We start from the raw sequence: 20,701 nt of genomic DNA, 5'->3' as shown, positions 1-20,701 counted from the left end.
AACTGTTCAAGGCGTCCACTGAGGGGGGGCGGGGACCGAGCCTTCCCAGGAGGGTTGGACCCAGGTCCAGGCTTCTGCAGCCCCAGACGACTGCAGGAAACACCCTATCTTTCTCCAGCAGTTAGGAGGAGGCTGCCAGCGTCTGGGTCTCGGAGAGCCATCCCTTTTGAGAGCCAGCGTTTCAGGAGCCAGGAACTCCGCACTGATGCAGAAAGTTCAGGACCTGACCGTCGAGTTTACCTCCTTCACGACGCTGAAACTCGTCAATCTCTTAACACACAGGCTGTCCCTTTTCACTATTGAAAGCAAAGAAACAGATCAAAGGAAGTTTCGGTTTCTCTCTCCCTTGGCTACCTTCAAATGAAAGTCTAAAACCCAAGCAAGGATAGGCGTGGGGGCAGACTGACGGCGCAGGAATTAAGGAACTTGGACGCTTTTGCTCAGGTGACTGCCCGGTCAGCAGTGGAAACAGCTCCCTCTCCCCTGCCCTCTCCCCGCTGGTGGGTGTCTAGAGTTGTTGTTCTCCCCTCCAACAGTCCCAAAAGCTTTGGATTCATTGGGCCTCCAGGTCACTGACTATTGCAGGAGCTGCCTGCGGCCGAATAAGGTGACCTGCAGCACAGGGTCACAGGACCAGCACGGGCAGCGGGGAACTCATCTGCTGACTCTTACGCTACTTTCTCTGCCGTCTTTTCGTTTCAGACTCTGCTCTTGACACCCCTCATGGGCCTTGTAACTTTAAGTGGGGCCCAGTCCTTTAAGGACATCCTTCGGGGTGTCAGTGGCAATCCACTTTCAAACCTAGGGACAGTTTCTGAAATGCTGGCGGGCCGCTGGGCCCTCTCTCAGGAACTTGTCTCCTCTTTTTGTACTTCCTTGTTTTCTGGGCTCTGGGGGCTGGACTAGGGCTTAGAAAGATCATGGCTGTTGGAAGAAAGAAAGAAACTGGAGGCTTTTTCTCTTGGACAATGCAGCTCTCCAAGAAACCCTGGGAGGATATTGGGGAAGACTTAGAAGGGCAATTCCTCTCCCTGTAACGAATTTTAGCTTTTAAAGGCATGTTTGTGCACACTCAGTTCTCAGTGAACCTCGTCATCTGGTATAGAAGGAGTCATGATACCCATTTTCCAGATGAGAAAGTTGAGGCTCAGAGAGGTCATCTGCAAAGAGCCTTGAGGCCGGGTTCCTTCCGCTTCCAGCTCCCCAGCGTCCAACGTCAATGCATTCAAGCCAATGAGAAATGGCAGTGAAGACGCGGCAGGCTGACGGGACACGATGCGAAGCCAGTCCAGGCCCGTAACCCCATCACTTGCCTCCAACTCACTTGCCCACTATTGTCCTCCAGGCCACTGTTTCCACCTTAGGCCTCACCCCACACCTTTTCGCTTCCTCCGGGGTAGTCTTCTGCGGACTAAAGCCCCGAGTTTAGGATCTCAGGGTCGGCGGCCTCACTGCGGCCAGTCAGCGCAGAGGCTGACCCGGCTGAGACTTAGTGAGCTCCACACCCTCTTGTTGCTCTTCAAAGCGGCCCTGAAATCTCTGCGGATACCCACAGAGCGGCCCTGCGCCGGCTTCGGGGATCCCGGAGCGCGACTCGGGGACTCCTCACAGCCAGCAAGGCGCCCCGAAAGTCCCTGGCCTAGCGACCGATCTTTGCCTCCCTGGCTCTGCCCAGCCTGAGAGGAGCTGGCCTGGCCAGGGGACAGAAGAGTGGCCGGCAGCTGGGAGCTTCCGAAGAGGCCCACAGTGAGGGTCTGATGGCCCCCTTCCTGAGGAGACCCTCCTCCCGGAGCCTCGGCCCTGGCGATCTTTAATTACAGGCGGCCCCAACACGGCCAGGCCGCTCCCCAAGACGATCCAGAAGGAACCTTCTGAAGGTTAGGGCTCCGAAGCTGCTTGGCTGCCCACCACACTTATATTCAGGGGAGGGCACCCCGAGCTTGGGCACGCCAGGCCCCGCTCCCCTATTTGCGTCCCCTCTATGTCTGAGCTGGGGTGGGGGGGCGCGCGGTGCTGCCCGCTTCTCCCGAGACCCCACCAAGCCCCTGGCGGTGGAGGAGAGGCGAGAGTGGGGCCCCACTGCCGGCGACCCGAAGCACAGTTGCGTCCCGCGTGTCCCCCAACCCGGCCACACCCCCGGTAGGGGGAGGGGGGACCCTGAGAGGCCGGGCCACAGCCGCCCCGCACTTAGCCGGCCGCCAGCCGCTCGCCTGGGGCTGCGCAACAAAGGGTGGCATCGCGGGCAGGGACTTCATTGGTTCAATATTAGCTTTTCATTCCAGTCTATTGTGCCCATCTGAGATAATATTGACTCTGAGGTGAGAGCCCACAGACGACAGGGCTTGTCTAACACTCCATGGCAGGGCGCTCGAAGGGAAGAGAACCAGAAGCGGAGAGTTCAAGAGGCTGCAAATAAAAGCTCTGGCGCGGCGGCGCGCCTGGGGCCGCTTACGGCCCCGCCGCCAGGCGCTCCCAGTGGCGTGCGCCCCGGGCCTCCGACTCGGAACCAGGGCTCGGAAGAGGGCCTTGGGGTCTGGAGGCCGCTCTGAGGCGGGCCGCTCCTGTCCATCGAAAACCGCCCTCATTTACCACCCTCCTCCCCCATCTTCCACATTACTGATTTTGAGGTTCCGCTGCTGGGTAACTCCGGAGAAAAAAGAATTCCCACGCACATTGTTTTAGTTTGCCAGTAAGTTACTGAGCTATTTTTTCCCGTTTAAACGAGGTAATTCTTCAGGGTGACTTCGCTGTCAGTTTCTCCTATTTCCCCAGGTACCAGAAGAGTAAGCACGCAGCGATGGTAGTTAGGCTGCAGGACTGGCGAGTGCGCGGTTAATATCAAATTTCTAACTGCATTTTGCTTTGCCTTGAGTCGTCTCCTGCAGCCCATCCTCGGGTTTGTTAACCGCCTTTCTAACCACAACTTTAAAGGGCCTCCAGAACGTTCAAGTCTTGCATATAAAGATTCGTTTCAATCTCCAAATTGCCTCTAAATGCCTACGTTGGAAAATGGCCCTTAAAGTTGTCTTAGGTGCCTGAGAAAAGAACACTTAGGTTTACACTCGCGGGACAGAAGGCCAGATTCAGGGCTTGCAGTGGTCCTGGGAATGGATGCCCTCAGGTCTCCTTTAGGAAATCTGTGTCTCCCGGTCATTTGGAGTCTGACCTCCTCGGTTAAGAGCATGGTAACTATTGCTAAAAATGTACTAAATACTTGAAATTTGCTAAGAGAGTATGAGTTTGGTGCAAATGTAATAGTTTTTGCATTGTTGAAATTTGCCATTTGATACTGGAATACATTCTTAAATAAATGTGGTTATGTTATATATCAAAAAAAAAAAAAAAAAGATAATCTGTTAACTCCGTCACTCCAATAAGGAGCTGATCCAGCCCAAGACACTTGGGTGTCTTGTGGGGAGCTGGGGTGGCAGCATCAGCACCCAGGAGCCACTGTGAACCTCCCTCCTTCCTTTTAGGTGCCCTGTGCTGAGCTGGGGTTCAGGGACATCCAGCTCCAGCACTTTGGATATTTCAGAGAAGGATACTCTGTCTAATATAATATATTTTACATATGGGTCATTTGTTTTCTATATTGTTTAATATAGAACATATATGGATTTCATCATATTATGTACTGCTTGGCATATATTTAACCTCTAATATTACAATACTGTATTAGTTATTTAACATCTTTTTATACATTATATATTATACTGTATGTGTAGATAGTTCTTAATATATAAGTACATATAAATATATTTATTTTATGTGTGTAAATGTATTTAAGGAAGCCTTTAATCTTCCTGCAAGTACATATTTGATCGTTTTCATGCAACGTTATTTTTTAAAATCCTAATCGAAACCACTTTGACACCAGCCATGTCTTTATAATAACCCTGGAGTCCAATTTCGGCTCCAGGGACCGAAGTGGGGTGGGGGAGGGAGGGAACTCTGCCGTAAGGGACAGCAGGTTCGCTCTGGAAAGTGGTTTCCAAATGCCCAGTCCCTGGGGACCGAGGAGCCGACGTTCTGGACTGGGCGGCCGTCCCCTCTCCCCGCTCGCGTGGTTGTTTTGGTTTTGAGAGAGGCTGTTTAGAGGCTCCTGTGGTCCCTACACTGATGTCATGAATTAAAAATGAATTTGGAGAGTGCAGCATATGTTCGGCTGCGGCGTCTGCGAGAGCAGCGGAGGCCTTTCACCCCGGGTTCTGGGCTCCAGACGCCGGAATGACTGCTCCGGCCTCAGCGCCCGACGCGGGCGCGCACGCAGGGCCCGGCTCCAACCTGCAGCCGCCCTCCGCCAACCCCGCGCCTGGAAAAGCTGTCTGTGGCTTAGACCGCTTGCAGATCAGGTGGTCGGCTTCTAATATCTATTAAGAGCCGAAGAAAGCAAGCAGTCGGGAGCTCCCGCAGGAGGGCTGGGGCCAGGTGGAACGGAATCGGGATTTCAGATGTCCCTAGGTTATTAGCCCCACGCCGGAGATCCAGTTTATGGAAGGAGGAAAAAAGATCATTGACGTCTAGTGCCGACTAAAGCATCAGGAAAGAGAAACGCCCCGACTTTACAGCCCGATGAACCTGAGGGGTCTACTTCTGAGGCCTGGCAGTCGGGAAGAGAAATTGGAGTGGAGGGGGAGGGGGAATGGGGGGCTGGAGGAAGACTTGGAGAAAGGGCAAGAAAAATCAGAGACCGCCAGGAGGCAGGGTGTGGCGAGCTGTTTATTTCTTGAAAGTAGATCTCCCAAATGGCTACCTGGCGAACACCTTGTGGAACAAAGCAATGAAACTCGGCTAAAATCTGACCAAGGGATGGGCTTCCCACTTCAGGCAAAACCCCGGGTTCAGCGAGACCCGGAGTCCTCCTCTGATCTGGTCCAGTCCCCAGCCTTAGGAGAAAGGTTTTTGCCGACGTGGAAGAGCACAGACTATGCCCTCGCGACTCGGTCCATGGCTGGACTCTGGGGTATTTGCTAAGATAAGCTGGGGACCAGGAAGTGGGAAAATGTCTTCACGTTGCTAAAAATAAAACAACTGACCCCTCCTCCTCCTCCTCCCCACGGCTACAGTCTCGGAGCCTGGCTGCCTGGGGAGGCGTCTGAACACGCACAGGACTCCAGGGCTTCCAGATGAAGGGTGGATCACAGTGCCAACCATGTGGATCTCCCCCAGATGGACTTCAGCACATCTGGCCCATCTGTAGTATTTCCTTCACCCAGGTGATTTGTCTTGCCCCTGCCTGGTGTGGTAGAAAACATTGTTCTAATTGTGGAAGTGTTAAGAGTTCCCTGTTTCTGCCCCTTGCTCTGAGCCCCCACCCCCTCAACCCTGTCCTGGTTTAAGGAGCAGATGCTCATGTGTGCTGGGAGCAAGAAAGGGTCTTTGCTTGCCATCAAAGCATCTTGCATGAGACGGTCCCTTTCTATTACTCATGGCACCTGCCAAGGGTACTGGGCTAAGCAGTTATTACAAGGACCTCTCTCATCCAGTTCTCAGAACAATCCATCAAAATACTTCTCACTTTCTAGATAAGAAAATAGGGGCTCTGAAATGTTAAGAGGTTCACCTAACGTCACACACAGCTAGTAAACGAAGGGGTCTGGATTCCAAGCCCGTCTATCTGATTCCAGTATCCCACCCCACCCCCACCATCCACCATCTCATTTCCTATCAAAACATCTCCCTTTCCCCAGTGAGGAAGTTCCACAGGGTAAGAAAAGAGAGAACACTTTGCTCTTGAGTCCACCAGAGTCTGGATCCCCCATTCTCTCCAGAGCATTTATTCCAGTTCTGGAAGAGACAATAAGCAGTTGGCATATGGCTAGTATATACGGTGCCTAAGGAGTTTGTTCACACCTCTCTTCAGTCATCCCTCCCACCAACCCCTTCAGGTGGGTACGGCCACTATCACTGCAGTTTAAAGAGGCAGAAACAGGCTCAGTGAGGTTGAACTATCAGTACATGATCACTGCCCAGCCAGTTCACGCAGAACCCTGGCACTGGCCTGAGCTGGCTCGTTCCAAGCCTCCCAGCTCCACAGATACCACATATGAGACCATTTAACCAACAGAGTTAGGCCTTGCATTCTGTTGTGAAATTGCTAGGTTGTTTTCTCTTTGTTTTAAGTATTTCTGCGAATGTTATTTTGGGATTCAAAACTTTTTCTTCATTTCTGCCCCTCTTACACACATTCTTTCTCCATGTACGTACCAATCTGTATCGCAGGACCATCAAGGAAACAGAACAAGTTGTTGCTATCTGAGTTCAAATATTAGAGACCATAGTGTACAGATTTTATCTACAATTTTTGCTGTATTATTATTTGTATATTTTGTTCAATTACCATTTGCTTTACTTGCATCGCTCAAATGTGTGATCAGGAGTTTAAAGTTGCATATGTGTGTGTATTTTTTTATGACTTTAATAGCATTTTTAACTCTTGCTTGGACAATGCTTTTCTTTGCTAAGATTTAAGGGGAAGAGTTGGAGGTTGGAGAAATCCTTTGAGCAAATAATTCCACATCTAACAGGATAATTGAGACTCCAGGTAGGAAACAGCTCAAGGTGTCTCTGACTTTGAGATGATGTACCATGTCCCCTGCCACCAGCAAGTCCTTAGGCAGGGAGTGTGTTCTCAGCCTTCAGGTGGCCATGGCTCCATCCTCACACTCATTCTGAACAGTCTTCACTGTCTGGACAGTCTTCACTGTCCCCAAGAGCCATGGCCCCACCTCCCGTGAAAAAGCTTTATTTGTTCTCATTATTATAAAATTATATGTATATCTGTATACTAGACTAATGCTTCCCTGGTGGCTCAGATGGTAAAGAATCTGCCTGCAATGCAGGAGACCCAGTTTTGTCCCTTGGTCAGGAAGATCCTCTGGAGAAGGGAATGGCTACCCCTCTCCAGTATTCTTGCCTGGAGAATTCCATGGACAGAGGAGCCTGGCCGGCTATAGTCCACGGGCTTGAAAAGAGTCCGACACACCTGAGCAACTAACACATACCCACATACTAGATTAGAATATATAATGAAGGTAGTAACAGTCACTTAAACCCCACGTGACCAGCGGTCACTACTGTCAGCATTTGGGATGTTAACTTCTGACAATCTTGGAAAAGAAAAGAAGTTTATATTTATACCTTTTCATTGCCAGTGTTCTGGTAAGGAAAGGAAAGGAAAGAAATATACTATATGATTCCATATTTACTATATTTACTATGATTCTATATTTACTATATTTACATGAAGTTCATAACTGGGTATAGAATTCAGAAGAGTGGTTGCCTCTGGGAGAAGGTTCACTGAAAGGGGAATAAGGGAACTTTCTGGGATCCTAGAAATGTTCTATATCTTGATTTGGGCCATGGTAACATATACAACTGCCAAAACTCACCGACCTTAAGGCCTGTGTATTTTACTGTAAAATTTTATGCCTCAATAAAGAAAAAGAAAAGAAAGAGTCCTGGAAAAATACTATAGCAAAAGACTAAACTAGGAATATGGAGAAGGAGAAAAAGAAAGCAAGAGATGCTGAGCTAAGACAAGGCAAATACAATATCTGGAACTAAATAGAAGAGGGTAATAGGATTGGCTATCCACCTCCCAGTGCACTAGCCCCCTGCACTGCTTCCCTCTGCAGGACAGCAGTTAAGTCCAAAAGGCCTTAAAAAGGGAATACAATCGGAAGATCCAGCTGGGCCCACCACCTACCAAACTCCCCCTCTTTGATGCTGTTACTCTTTTATATTTACAATGAGGCATTGCATTTCCTGATAGAGGCAGGGGATGGAGGTGAAGGGGTGGGAGGGATTTATTTGGATTTTCGGTATTTTTAAAGGGGGGTAAGGTGGTGAGGGTGTGTGTGTGTGTGTGTGTGTGTGTGTGTGTGTGTGTGTCCCTTGGAGCCTAATAACAATCTGTACCGGAGTCAGAAAGGGAGATTGAAGGTCTTAATTTTCAAATAGATTATGTTCCAAAAGTTTCTTTCTTAATCACTATCTAGGACTCAATATGGAGAAGGCAATGGCACCCACTCCAGTACTCTTGCCTGGAAAATCCCATGGACAGAGGAGCCTGGTGGGCTGCAGTCCATGGGGTCACTAAGAGTTGGACACGACTGAGCGACTTCACTTTCACTTTTCACTTTCATGCATTGGAGAAGGAAATGGCAACCCACTCCAGTGTTATTGCCTGGAGAATCCCAGGGACAGGGGAGCCTGGTGGGCTGCCATCTATGGCGTCGCACAGAGTCGGACACGACTGAAGTGACTTAGCAGCAGCAGCAGGACTCAATATGTTTGCACCTCATAGAAACGATGTTATAAATGATGGTCAAAGTTCCAAGTTTCTCTTCTCCCAAAGTCTACTAAGTGAACTGTTCATAAGATATAGAATTTCACACTTGGTATAAACATAATTATAGTGGTTGTGTGCCCCATAAAATGGAGAAGGCAATGGCACCCCACTCCAGTACTCCTGCCTGGAAAATCCCATGGACGGAGGAGCCTGGTAGGCTGCAGTCCATGGGGTCGCTAAGAGTTGGACACGACTGCGAGACTTCACTTTCACTTTTCACTTTCATGCATTGGAGAGGGAAATGGCAACCCACTCCAGTGTTCTTGCCTGGAGAATCACAGGGACGGGTGGGCTGCCGTCTCTGGGGTCGCACAGTCGGACACGACTGAAGCGACTTAGCAGCAGTAGCAGCAGCCCCATAAAAAAAAATAGGAATAAAGCAAAATTCTTTTCTTTTTCCAGAAACATATCTTGCTATCTTCAAGGCACTATGTTGACATCTTATAGGTATTTGGGTAGAGGTTGTCATGATTTTTAAAAAACAGAAAAATAGAAGTGAATGTTAACTGACAAGAGAAAACACATTTCAAAGTAGGCAGAGTTGATGGGATAAGGAATTAGATGAAGACTTATGGAGAGACTATAAGAGGTCCTGGGGCACTTTGAAGGCGGCCCTAAATCTGTTTCTACTTCAAAATATATGTTTTCCCTTTTCGCTGCTACCAGAGTATTATAGTTTGACTTCTCAGTCATGATTGGGGTTGGCTGGTTGTCCTTTACTTTTAAATAATTTGGAGAGAGTATAGGAGGGTAAGACTTACAATTCTAAAGAGAAAAGGAAAGGAAATTTAGAAGGTATGTAAACTTAGAAGAAGGATTGTCAGAGGTAGATTCGAGCCAGTAGTGATGGAGGAAAAAGCATATCCTGACGCCATGGCGAAGAAAGAAAAGGCGATTTCCTCACAAGCCACCAGGTGTCGAAGTTGGCTCAGGACAGCTTGGTGGCCATCTTGAAAGCAGATTGGGCTAGGAAGCCCTGTGCTCTCACAAGGATGGGACCACTTAACATTTATAGTATCAGGGGATCATTTATTCATTTAACCAATATTGGGCATTTACCATTTATAAGGAAATTTGCAACTGACTTGCAATTAACAGGGTTAAGAAATTTAGTGAATTATGATCCTTACCTTCAAGGGCTAGTTGGAGAACTAGAAAATTAAATATGCTCAGACTTGAAATTTCCTGTTTCCCCTGTATCAGTAAGTTGGGGGCAATAACAGTGCAGGCTTTACTGACCTCACACAACTGTTCTAAGGCTAGAATATGATGAAAGTGAAGATGAAAGTCGCTCAGTGGTGTCCGACTCTTTGCAACCCCATAGACTATACAGTCCATGGAATTCTCCAAGCCAAAATACTGGAGTGGATAGCCTCTCCCTTCTCTGGGGGATCTTCCCAACCCAGGGCTCAAACAGGTCTCCCACATTGCTGGTGGGTTCTTTACCAGCTGAGCCACAAGAGAAGCCCAAGAATACTGGAGTTGGTAGCCTATCCCTTCTCCAAGGGATCTTCCCAACCCAGGAATCATACCAGGGTCTCCTGCATTGTAAGAGGATTCTTTACCAACTGAGTTATCAGGGAAGCCCTAGAATATGATTAGGGAGTACACATACCTTAATAAAGTATGAGTGTTAGGCAATTACTTGTGAAAATGATTTTCAGCTGCGTCCTCCCTTTATGGTCAATTGTTCATTCAACAAATGTTTATTGTGCACTTAGGCTGAGCAGGCACTGTTGTGGGCACTGGGAACATAGCAGTGAAGAAAACAGACAAAATCTCTGACATCCCTTAGTAGGACCTTCTGATGACATGAATGAGGCTCATCAGTCATGTGATGTGAGAGAGGCAGAAAGCTCACAGCTAAAATGAACCTATATATATACTGTTTAGAATATTGAAAAATCAGAAACAATCCAAGTATCCTTTAATATGGGACAGGTTTTTTTTAAATTATGATGCTTCCATACTACAGAAAACTGTGTAACTGTTAAAAGATGGAAGTTAGCTATCTGTGTATAGTATTATGGAAAGATTCCCAAAGCCTGTTAAAGGTGAGGGAAACAAGTTCCAGAATAAAACATAGTATGATCCTATTAATGTTTCAAATAAACACTATCTATCTGTGTTTTATTCACATTATAATATAAAGTTACATGTGGATACTTACATGTAAACTCAGGGAAAAGTTCTTGAAAGATACACAGCTGACAACCGTGTTATTTTAGGGTAGGAGAGCTGACATGGTTGGGGATGGTGTGGAAGAGGGACTTTTACAACCTGTTGTTCAGTTGCTAAGTCATGTTTGACTCTGACATCCCATGGACTGCAGCACGCCAGGCTTCCCTGTTCTTCATTATCTCCCAGAGTTTGCTCAAATTCATGTCCATTGAGTCAGTGATGCTCTCTAATCATCTCGTTCTCTGCCACCCCTTCTCCTTTTGCCTTCAATCTTTCCCAGCATCAGGGTCTTTTCCAATGAGTCAGCTCTTCACATCAGGTGGCCAAAGTATTGGAGCTTCAGCATCAGTCCTTCCAATGAACATTCAGGGTTGATTTCTTTTAGAATGGACTGGTTGGATCTCCTTGCATTCCAAGGGATTCTCAAGAATCTTCTCCAGCACCACAGTTCAAAAACATCAATTCTTCAGCGCTCAGCCTTCTTTATGCTCTTTACAACTTAATGATGGTAGTTTCTGACAACAAGGGTGCATTTATGCATTATGGAATTAAATAAGGAGACACATACATGTGGGTACAATTGAGTTATAGCAGTATGATTACAGATGACAATTGCTACTCTTTTAATCTCCTATAATGTTGTTTTAATATGTCTATAGAGAGATATACACATAGATGAGATGATGCCAAAACATAAAAGGTGGAATTAAAACACTGTGTCCTGGCTCAGAAATCTTGCCTCTCCCCACCCCACCTGCAGTTTATAGTGAAGCTTTTTCTAAGAGCATCATGGGATGTTGGAATAGAAACACTTGATCTCCCAGTTTTGAGGCCCATGTAATTATTTCACAGTTAAGTAGCCTCAAGGATCTTTGCTAAAGATATTATTTCATTATGAGAGCATCATGCCTCTTCCAGCAGTAACTGAGCTTCAGCTGGAGCCAACGCAGGGGATCTGGTATGGGATCCCAACAGGGTCCCCTGGTTCCCAAACTAAGCCAAGTGAACTAGCTTTAGCTTTGGCTGATCTCTGAAAATCAGATCAGGCATCCTGGCTGAATCTCTTCCATCATCTCTGTGACCTTGGGCAGGTCTTTGCTGCTTCTGAGTTCAATGGCAGGAGCCGCACTATATGGCCTGTAACATCATTGCTGCTCGTAAGCTTCAGATTTCTATTGTGGCAAGTTGTTGAGATCACACTCTTCACGTGCACGTGCCGTGTGCTGGGACCAAGAAGCAGAAAAGCAAGGTCACTGGCTGTAGGGAGCTGTGGTGGAGTCAGATTCTTACGGGGGGTGGGGGGTGGATGTTGAAGCTGATGAAACTGCTGGAAAAGTGGACTCAGAAGAGAAGCAGGGAGATCCTCCTCCACTTCTTTGCCATCTCTGGCTCTAAATCTCTTGGAGAAAGCTGTCCTGTGTTCTTCTAGCCCCTTCGTTCCGAAGCTAAGCTGGTAGCAGGGCCCCTAGCCATGCTGGGTGGCTTCAGGTCCTAGAGATGAACCACATTCATGTTATTTAGGAAAAAGAAAAAAAAGAGTCTCAGTGAGGACAGGGATAGTGGGGGATCAGGATGAGCTTTAGGAGGACTGGAGATAGACCTGGGCCTTTACAGTCAATCCACTGAGATTCAACACACTCTTAGCGAGCACCTACTGTTTACCAGGCACTTGGCTAGACTGTGAGAGCACAGACTCGAATCAAACACAGGGCTTACAGAGCAGGGATTCAGTGGTTAGAGGCCTGTCCGCTAACCACTTAGAAACAGGACACAGGTCTGTGCCCTTCTTCAGGGAGCCCCAAGAGAGCAGAAAGCTGGGGGTGTTAGCCACTCAAGAGCCAAGCCAGTGTTGCCTCAGAGCTGCTGGTGGAAGCCCAGGTACCCTAGACACTGAGTCAGGGGATGGGGATCAAAAGTCATCCTCAACTGTGCAGAAGACTCCACGGGTTCCCTGTGTCCCAGCCAATCTGGAACAAAGGGAACTTGCTTCCATGGGCTTCGGGCAGGGGGTGGGAGTGGGGGTGGTGGTCCCCACACCAAAGATTTAAATACTTATGCTGGTAGAATTGTTAGTTTTCTCCTTTCTGGAGTCTGAGATATGTCTCTTTTTAAGAAAAGCCTTCCTCATTCTCAAGGTTATGGAATTCTTATTTTTAAGTTTCTTTTCCAACTTCATATCATTTTTTTAAACGTATACATCTTTAATACATTTATTTTTGTTTTTTCTGTAAATGTGGCATAAGGTGAAAACCGACTTTTTTACCCTCCAAACAGATAACTATTTCAGCATTGTTTATGGAAAAATCCGGTCCTTCTTCACTAAGAAGAAATACAATCTTTGTCATATATAGATTCCCATAGACATATTTTATTTCAGTCATCTCTCTTCTATCCTATTCTCTATTTTATCCATTTATCTATCTGATATTCCTACAACATTGCCATAAGCTTCCCTGGTGGCTCAGACAGCAAAGAATCTGCCTGCAATTCGGGAGATCTGGTTTTGATCCCTGGGTTGGGAAGATCCCCTGGAGAAGGGCATGGCAACTCCCTCCAGTATTCTTGCTTGGAGAATCCTCATGGACAGAGAAGCCTGGTGGGCTATAGTCTTTGGGGTCGCAAAGGGTCAGACATGACTGAGCGACTAAACACACAGCACAACATTATCATACTGCTTAATTACTCTGACTTTGTAATAGCTTTTAAAATCCAATAAAGCAATCCTCTTCTTTTTATTCTTTTATAAAAAATGTCTATTCTCATGTGTATGGCTTAGATAAAATTTTAAATCAACTTGTCTGTTCTTTTAATCAGAAATAGTATTGAAATTGCATAAGAATTATAAACTAATTGGGGAAGAACTGAAATCTTCACAATACTTAGCAATCCCAAGCAGAAGAGTAATTTACTTCATTTGATGTTATTTGATGTACTTCAGTATGTTTCTAAACAGGTCTTAGATATTTCTTATATGAATAAGTTATTGTATTTTCAGTTTTGTGGGAGATTTATGCTTTGTTTTGTTTTTGCTATGGTGAATGGAATAATTTTCATTTTATATTTTTAACTATTATATGAGAAAACTAGCTTGTGCCTGGGAATCCTTGCAAAGTCTCTTATTGTTTCTATTAAGTAATCATCTGAGTCTCTTGGATTTTCCATTTAATAACTGCTTTACTTATTACCAAAATAAAGCATGTCTCTTGTAGAAAATTAAAACATACAAAAGGAAAGAAACAAGCAATATCTGTAAAATCAACTCTTCAGATGTAGTCATTCTTTACCTTGTGATGAATGCCCTTCAAAAAAATACATGTTATATACACATATATATTTAAAATAGTATCATAATAGATATAACATTATACATATATCTACTGATGTAAACAGACATATATACCTAAGAATTAAGTAGACATATGTCTATAGAGTCTTACCTGTAGCATCATAATATGCATATTGTTTTCTAACCCACTTTTCCTACTTAATAAAATTTCACATTATAGTTCTAAATTATCATTTTAATGGCCCCATTAGGTGTATGAATTTAAGCAATCCCTTATCTTTGAACACTTAGAGTCCATTTTTTAATATTATAAATCTGCAGTGAACATCTTATGACATAAATCTTTGTGAATATTCATGATTATTTCTTTAAGAGAAATTTCTAGAAATGGACTTTCTGTATCCAAAGGCATGCAGAAATCTAAGGTTTCTGTGATAGAGTGAACAAATTGCCCTCTAGAAAGCTTATTCTCCCACCTCCACATTTTAATACATATTTCTTCTTTATGTTTCCCTTTCATCAATGAACACTATACCATACGAATTTCTTAAGTTCTTAAATGCACTAGTACCATTATTTTAATAGTAGCAGAGTATTCTGTCTGCCACCAACCCTCCCTGGAGCCTTCACAGTTATTTCTGTTTTCTGGGATAACCCCAAATTCCTGACTTCCAGAAAGTTTCTGACCTCTAGCAGCTTTGTTCAGTGATGGGGAGCCTCAGTTTGGGGTTCCAAATTCTCAAGTAGAAATAAAATGGTTAATTCAGCTTTGATCTTGTCTCCTCTGGGTAGCAGGAAGGTGGCCAGGATGCTCCTGAAATGTTAAGTACGCTAAGAGTTTGCTACCTACAAGGAGCAGAAGATCCATTTATGTTTTACATAAAACACCCCTTCACTGTCATTTTTTTATCAGTAGGAAAAGGTGTCATATTTCTCCCCATCAGATGTTTGTTTGGCAAGAAACTCCTAATTCAGAAACCCTTCCAGCAAGGGGGACACATTTTCTAAGCAGCAAATGACTACAAACACATCTGCATTGACAAGTCACAACTTATATCCTTCTATGGTGTTTCTGCTCTTTTGAAAATGTTAATAAAAACTTAATGTGGAAAAAAAACAACTTTTTCCAAATATGTGTACCAATGAGCCTGAGGCAGCTCATACTTTCTTATAAAATAAAGTAGGTCACTCACATCAATCATGTTGTCTTAGCACATTTTTTCCAAATTAGGAATTCTCAATCCATCATACCATGTTATGGCATCCCTTTTCCAAACATTTCCTTTTAATATGCTCTTTAACATGATAAGCAAATCTAATAGAATACATTAGTGTCACTTTCCAGTGATGGAGTGTTTCCTCCTGTTGCGATCCACGATGAGTTCAGGGAAAGATTTTCACTGGTTCACTCTCTAATAGCAATTGCTTATTGAAAATATGACAATGCCCCCAGAGTGGCCAAGGCCACACTGGGGTGTTGGCCTTAGAAAGATCACAGGCTTCCCTCCTCACCTCTCCATGTGCCATAGATGTAGAAAATTCAAAAGATGTGTGTATCCCAAAGCAAAACAATAAATCCAGATTCTGTACGTGAGGAGTGTTTAAATTTAGCCCATCAGTTCAGTAGAGTTTCACATGCACACATACTATCCCATATAGATCAAAAGCTTGTACTGGGCTTCATTTTAAAACCACATTGCTTGCAGAACATTTCCAAATCTCCTGAATCATGCAGTAAGGGAGGATCCTTGGCTTAATGTGTGTAAAATTCTCCAAAACTGGTTACCATCTTGTTGCAAGTGAATTTGGACCCCATGTGAGATGTACACTCTGTTTACAACCCACTTGAGATAAATACATTTGCATGTTTCTGTATTTGACAACATTTACCTGGCAAAAGCAGAGTCTTTGTTTCCACTCGTATCTCTAGTTCTCAGACTCATGTGCTCAGTGTTAGCACTTGACTTTCTTTGGAGATTTTTTATTTGGACAGAGTTTTGGAATAAAACATTTGTGAAAGATGGGAAGCGGAGAGAGTTGAGGGTGCCCAGGAATTTTGTTCCGGACTTTTGGCCACCCAACAGGAAGACATCTGAATGCAAAAGGGAAAGTTCCCTTTGTTTTCTGGACCTCTCATTTGGACACATGGGGGTCTCGCAGTCACTGGTTTTGATTGCACATTCCATAAGTCACATGACTTTTTCCTCCAGTCTTGGAAAAGAAGACTTGACACTGTCCCATCCTTGCCCAGAGCAAATGACTTGAGGCTGTGTGTGTTCAGGAAATGTCATTCAGTAAAGTTCAGTCGCTCAGTCATGTCTGACTCTTTGCGACCCCATGAACTGCAGCACACCAGGCCTCCCTGTCCATTACCAACTCCCGGAGTCCACCCAAACCCATGTCCATTGAGTCGGTGATGCCATCCAACCATCTCATCCTCTGTCGTCCCCTTCTCCTCCTGCCCCCAATCCCTCCCAGCATCAGGGTCTATTCAAACAAGTCAGGTCTTCGAATCAGGTGGCCAAAGTATTGGAGTTTCAGCTTCAACATCAGTCCTTCCAATGAACACCCAGGACTGATCTCCTTTAGGATGGACTGGTTGGATCTCCTTGCAGTCCAAGGGACTTTCAAGAGTCTTCTCCAACACCACAGTTCAAAAGCATCAATTCTTCGGTGCTCAGTTTTCTTTATAGTCCAACTCTCGCATCCATACATGACCACTGGAAAAACCATAGCCTTGACTAGACGGACTTTTATTGACAAAGTAATGTCTCTGCTTTTCAATATGCTCTCTAGGTTGGTCATAACTTTCCTTCCAAGGAGTAAGCGTCTTTTAATTTCATGGCATTAACCCATCACAAAAAGGACTGTGCTGGGGGCAGTGAAGGACACAAAAATGAAGCATAGCTCCTGCCCTTAAGGAGTTTGAAGTCAAGCTTGACATCAAGTAGAACATGACAAGGAAAAGCAAAAACATTCAGGGAGTTCAGAGAAGGGAGAGGTCACCGCCAGGTGAGGGGGGATGTAAGAAAAGATGGAGAAGATGATCTTGCAACCAGGTCCAGCTGGTGAGCACGCTTCGGACCTACACAGAGGAAGGAGGAAGGGAATTCTAGGTTGAAATCACAGTGAGAGTCATGGGACAGGTGTGAGAAAGCACGCAGGGAAGTGTGGAGGCATGACAGACAATTCAGGACCCGAGGAACACAGTCAGTGTAAAGAGAAGCATGAAAAGGAATCGGGGAAGGGACATTGACACAAGCGTGCGAAGAGTCTTGAGTGCCTGTGTAAGGAGCGAAGTCTCCAGGGAATGCTCCCCCTTCATGTCCTCAAAATTGTTCTGGTCACATCACCACATTTGTCTGAAATAGGGAGAATATATGTATATATATCAGAGAAGGCACTGGCACCCCACTCCAGTACTCTTGCCCGGAAAATCCCATGGAGAGAGGAGCCTGGTAGGCTGCAGTTCACTGGGTCACTAAGAGTTGGACACGACTGAGTGACTTCACTTTCACTTTTCACTTTCATGCATTGGAGAAGGAAATGGCAACCCACTCCAGTATTCTTGCCTGGAGAATCCCAGGGATGGGGGAGCCTGGTGGGCTGCCATCTATGGGATCGCACAGAGTCGGACACAACTGAAGTGACTTAGCAGCAGCAGCATGTATATATATATATATGTATATATATATTTTTTTTAATAAAAAAAAACAGGGAGAATATTAGGGTGACATTTGAACCCCCTCAGTCTTCTATCTCTTTACACTTCTCCTTCTATACATAAGAAAATGCCATGGCAAATTCAAGTGTTTCACATTGCTGAGCTTTGGAGCACCATCCTGGAAATTCCTGCTGGCCTCAAAACCATTGCTCACAGAGGTTTAATATTCTCCCAAGTTTCAGTGTTTCCTATGAGCTGATTACATTTGGAGAAGCTGCCCCGTCCATGGACCAAGAAGGGACTGTGCAACACAAGGCTTGAGGTGCTTTGGGAAATCCATCAGTTTGTTCACCAAACCTTTATCGAGCGACTACCATGTTCCTTCCCATTGCTCTACGTGCTGGGGACAAGGTGTGTAAACAAGAGAGATGGGGTCCCCGTCTTCACAGGCTTTACTTTCTGGTAGGACAGACAAAAAGTCATCAAGATCATTTCAGAGTTACAAGAGAAACAAAGGAAAGATGCTATGTTACGTGATAAAGAGTGATGGGAGGCGAGAGAAGGACAACCACATCCGAGAAGGTGGTCAGAGGAGACCTGAAGGATGGAGCCCGAGAAGGAGCCAGCTAGATGAATGGTGGCCAGGGGAGAAACATGGTGAGCAGAGACAGAGCAAGTGCAAGTGTGTGGGGAGCTGGAAGAAGCTAGCAAGTGAAAGGGGGAGGGTGAGCAGATGGGGCCGGAGCCAGGCGGGAGCCCATTTGGGATTTGAGGTGCCATGGGAAATTCCTGCAGGGTTTTCGGGGAGGAGCGACTGAGCTATGAAGGTTGGGGTCCCCACTTGAGAGGCGCCATTCACCACCATCTGCTCTAGCCTCACCCTTGCTGACTTTCCCTACAAAGTCAAAATGAGTGCTCGGAGTGCATCAGCTTTTATTTTTACAGCAATCTTTGTACCCAAACCACCGTAGCATTTTTAATAACAAACTGGCAGGGAGTCAGACATCTGTACTTGAAAAAAACAGCCCAAGCCAAGTATTTCTAAATGTTTTATATTTACTTGTAACATTAGAATAACCATGAGGTTGCTTTTTGCATAATCGGAACCATTCTCATTAGGGTTCGACAGATCTCATCCTTCGTGGGTTTGGGTGGTGGTTTTCATTACAGCAGTGGCATTGATCTGACGAGAGTGAATCTCTCCTTGAACGTTTGTGGATAAAAGGGGGAAGAAGCTGAGAGAAGCCAGGGCAGGCTAGGAAAATAAGAACTCTGTAAAGATAGCCATCAGCGTGGCACTGGAGTGCCACGGAAAGAGCTCAGCTCTCCAAGTTCAGCAAAAGTGTCCTAGAAGTTTAGCTGGGTAACCTTGGGTGAGTCACTTAACCTCCCTGAGCTTCTGTCTACTCGGCCAAGTGAGGATGATAATAAAAACTACTTCATGGAGTTACGGTGAGATCTAAATGAAATAACATCGGTAAAGAGACTTGGCACAAGGTTGCTTTCTGCTTGCCTACCTCCAAAATCTGTACTTAACATCCAAGATTGAGATACTACCCCTCATCCTTTTTCTACAGTAGGTTTGCAAGATTTATCAAACAAAAATACAGCATACCAGTGAAATTTGAATTTTAGGTAAACAGCAAATAAATATTTAGCATAAATATGTCTCAGACCATACTTGGGATATACTTACACAAGGCATCCTGTATTTTATCAGGAAACCCTATTCTAAAGGTTTACTAATCCTAAGAAAGAGGGGTTTTTTAAAAATTTTATTTTATTTTTAATTGAAGAATAATTGCCTTACAAAATTGGTTTGCTTTCTGCCATACATCAACATGAAGTAGGCAAGGTGTACATAGACGCCCTCCCTCTTGAACGTCCTTCCAATCTCCCACCCTTTTCCACCCCTCTAGATTGTTACAGACCCCCAGTGTGAGTTCCGAGTCATACAGCAAATTTCCACTGGCTATGTATTTTATATATGGTAGTGTATATGCGTTCTTGCTACTCTCTCCATTCATCTCACCAGAAAGAGGGTTTTTGAGACCCAGTTGGGTCCTGGTATTCTACCTGGGCACCTGTGTCGGAAGCAGTTTGATATCCTTGTTAAGACTGTGTCTTTCTTGCTCACTGAATCCCCAGTGCGCAGAACAGAACCAGGCATCTAGTAGGTGCTCAATAAAAATGTATTGCACGAGCAGCTAAAAGCCTGTAAGACCTTGTTATAAGTCCATCAAATTGGGGAGGCATATATATTTTAAACACACACCATCTTTACCTGAGGTTGACATGAAGACAGACCCACTGACCACCCCAGCCCTCACTCCCACCCCCAGAATGAAGCTGGAATTGAAAAGCAGGGTGACTATCACATGTGCAGTCAGATCTGTGCAGTTTATACCACAGACCCTGCCCTGAACTCCCCCCAATCCATCACTCCCCACAAACGACAGGTGTTGCATGAGTGTTTTATGCCAACTCATTCCATACTTCATTAATCTTATTAAAGGGGACAAAACATCCACATTCAGAGTCCACTTATCTTTCTTCCCCTTCCATCTGGGAAGCAGGACACCTCTGGGGCTGGGACAGGGGAATGGCAGGATCTGGGGCTGGGAGAAGCTGCTCCGCCAGTAGAAGGTAAAGAAGTCTGTTGTGGCCCCTTCTGAGCTTCCTAGGCCCGCCCATGTCTACATTTCTCCAGAAGTTGTGATTACAGAAGATTTCCCCAGGAATCCAGGCTGGGCTTGTAAAGAAATGATCCCAACATCAAGAAAAGAACCCGGCCAGTAAATTCCTAGTTAGTTCATTTTCTAAGACTTCTGAATGTGTTTTGAATTTTCTCTAAATTAAGATAATCATAAAAGGTTAAGATATTTAAACAGAGCTCCACCTGATCCCAGGGCTTGATGTGTATGCTTAATTGGTTCCCGAACATATGGTTCAGAGCTTCTTATAAAAACAGGGTAATGACTGGCGGTATAGTTGGGTATTAGATTGAATAATGTTAAAGGGACATTCAGACCCATCTCAAAGGCCTTAACCTGCCCTTGATCTGTGCTGGAAGTTTTTGCTGACATCTGTTTTAAAGAGATAACAAAAAAAACTTTCCATTGGCCCCCTGATAAAACTAAAATGCACACGGAAATAGATATCAGGCATTAAAATACTTAGGATTCAACACTGCCTGAGGAATGTGTGGCCCCAG

The 20,701-nt window shown here is 45.2% G+C and overlaps 1 long non-coding RNA gene across 4 annotated transcripts in view; it reads left to right on the top strand.

Annotated features, from left to right (window-relative positions):
- The window catches only part of LOC133239459 (uncharacterized), a 94,486-nt gene that overhangs the window by 1,459 nt on the left and 72,326 nt on the right, over positions 1-20,701 (top strand). For 3 of the 4 annotated variants that reach the window (XR_009733840.1, XR_009733837.1, XR_009733838.1), the window contains exon 1: positions 31-5,216. This is a non-coding gene — a long non-coding RNA (uncharacterized LOC133239459). Of the gene's footprint in view, positions 1-30; positions 5,217-20,701 lie in introns of those variants that run through there. The other variant, XR_009733839.1, reaches the window with a different exon arrangement.

Source organism: Bos javanicus, chromosome 26 (assembly GCF_032452875.1).
Source record: "Bos javanicus breed banteng chromosome 26, ARS-OSU_banteng_1.0, whole genome shotgun sequence".
In the NCBI taxonomy this organism is placed as follows: domain Eukaryota; kingdom Metazoa; phylum Chordata; class Mammalia; order Artiodactyla; family Bovidae; genus Bos; species Bos javanicus.
The sequence above is the reverse complement of the archived record's forward strand: the minus strand, read 5'-3'. Positions and strand labels throughout refer to the sequence as shown.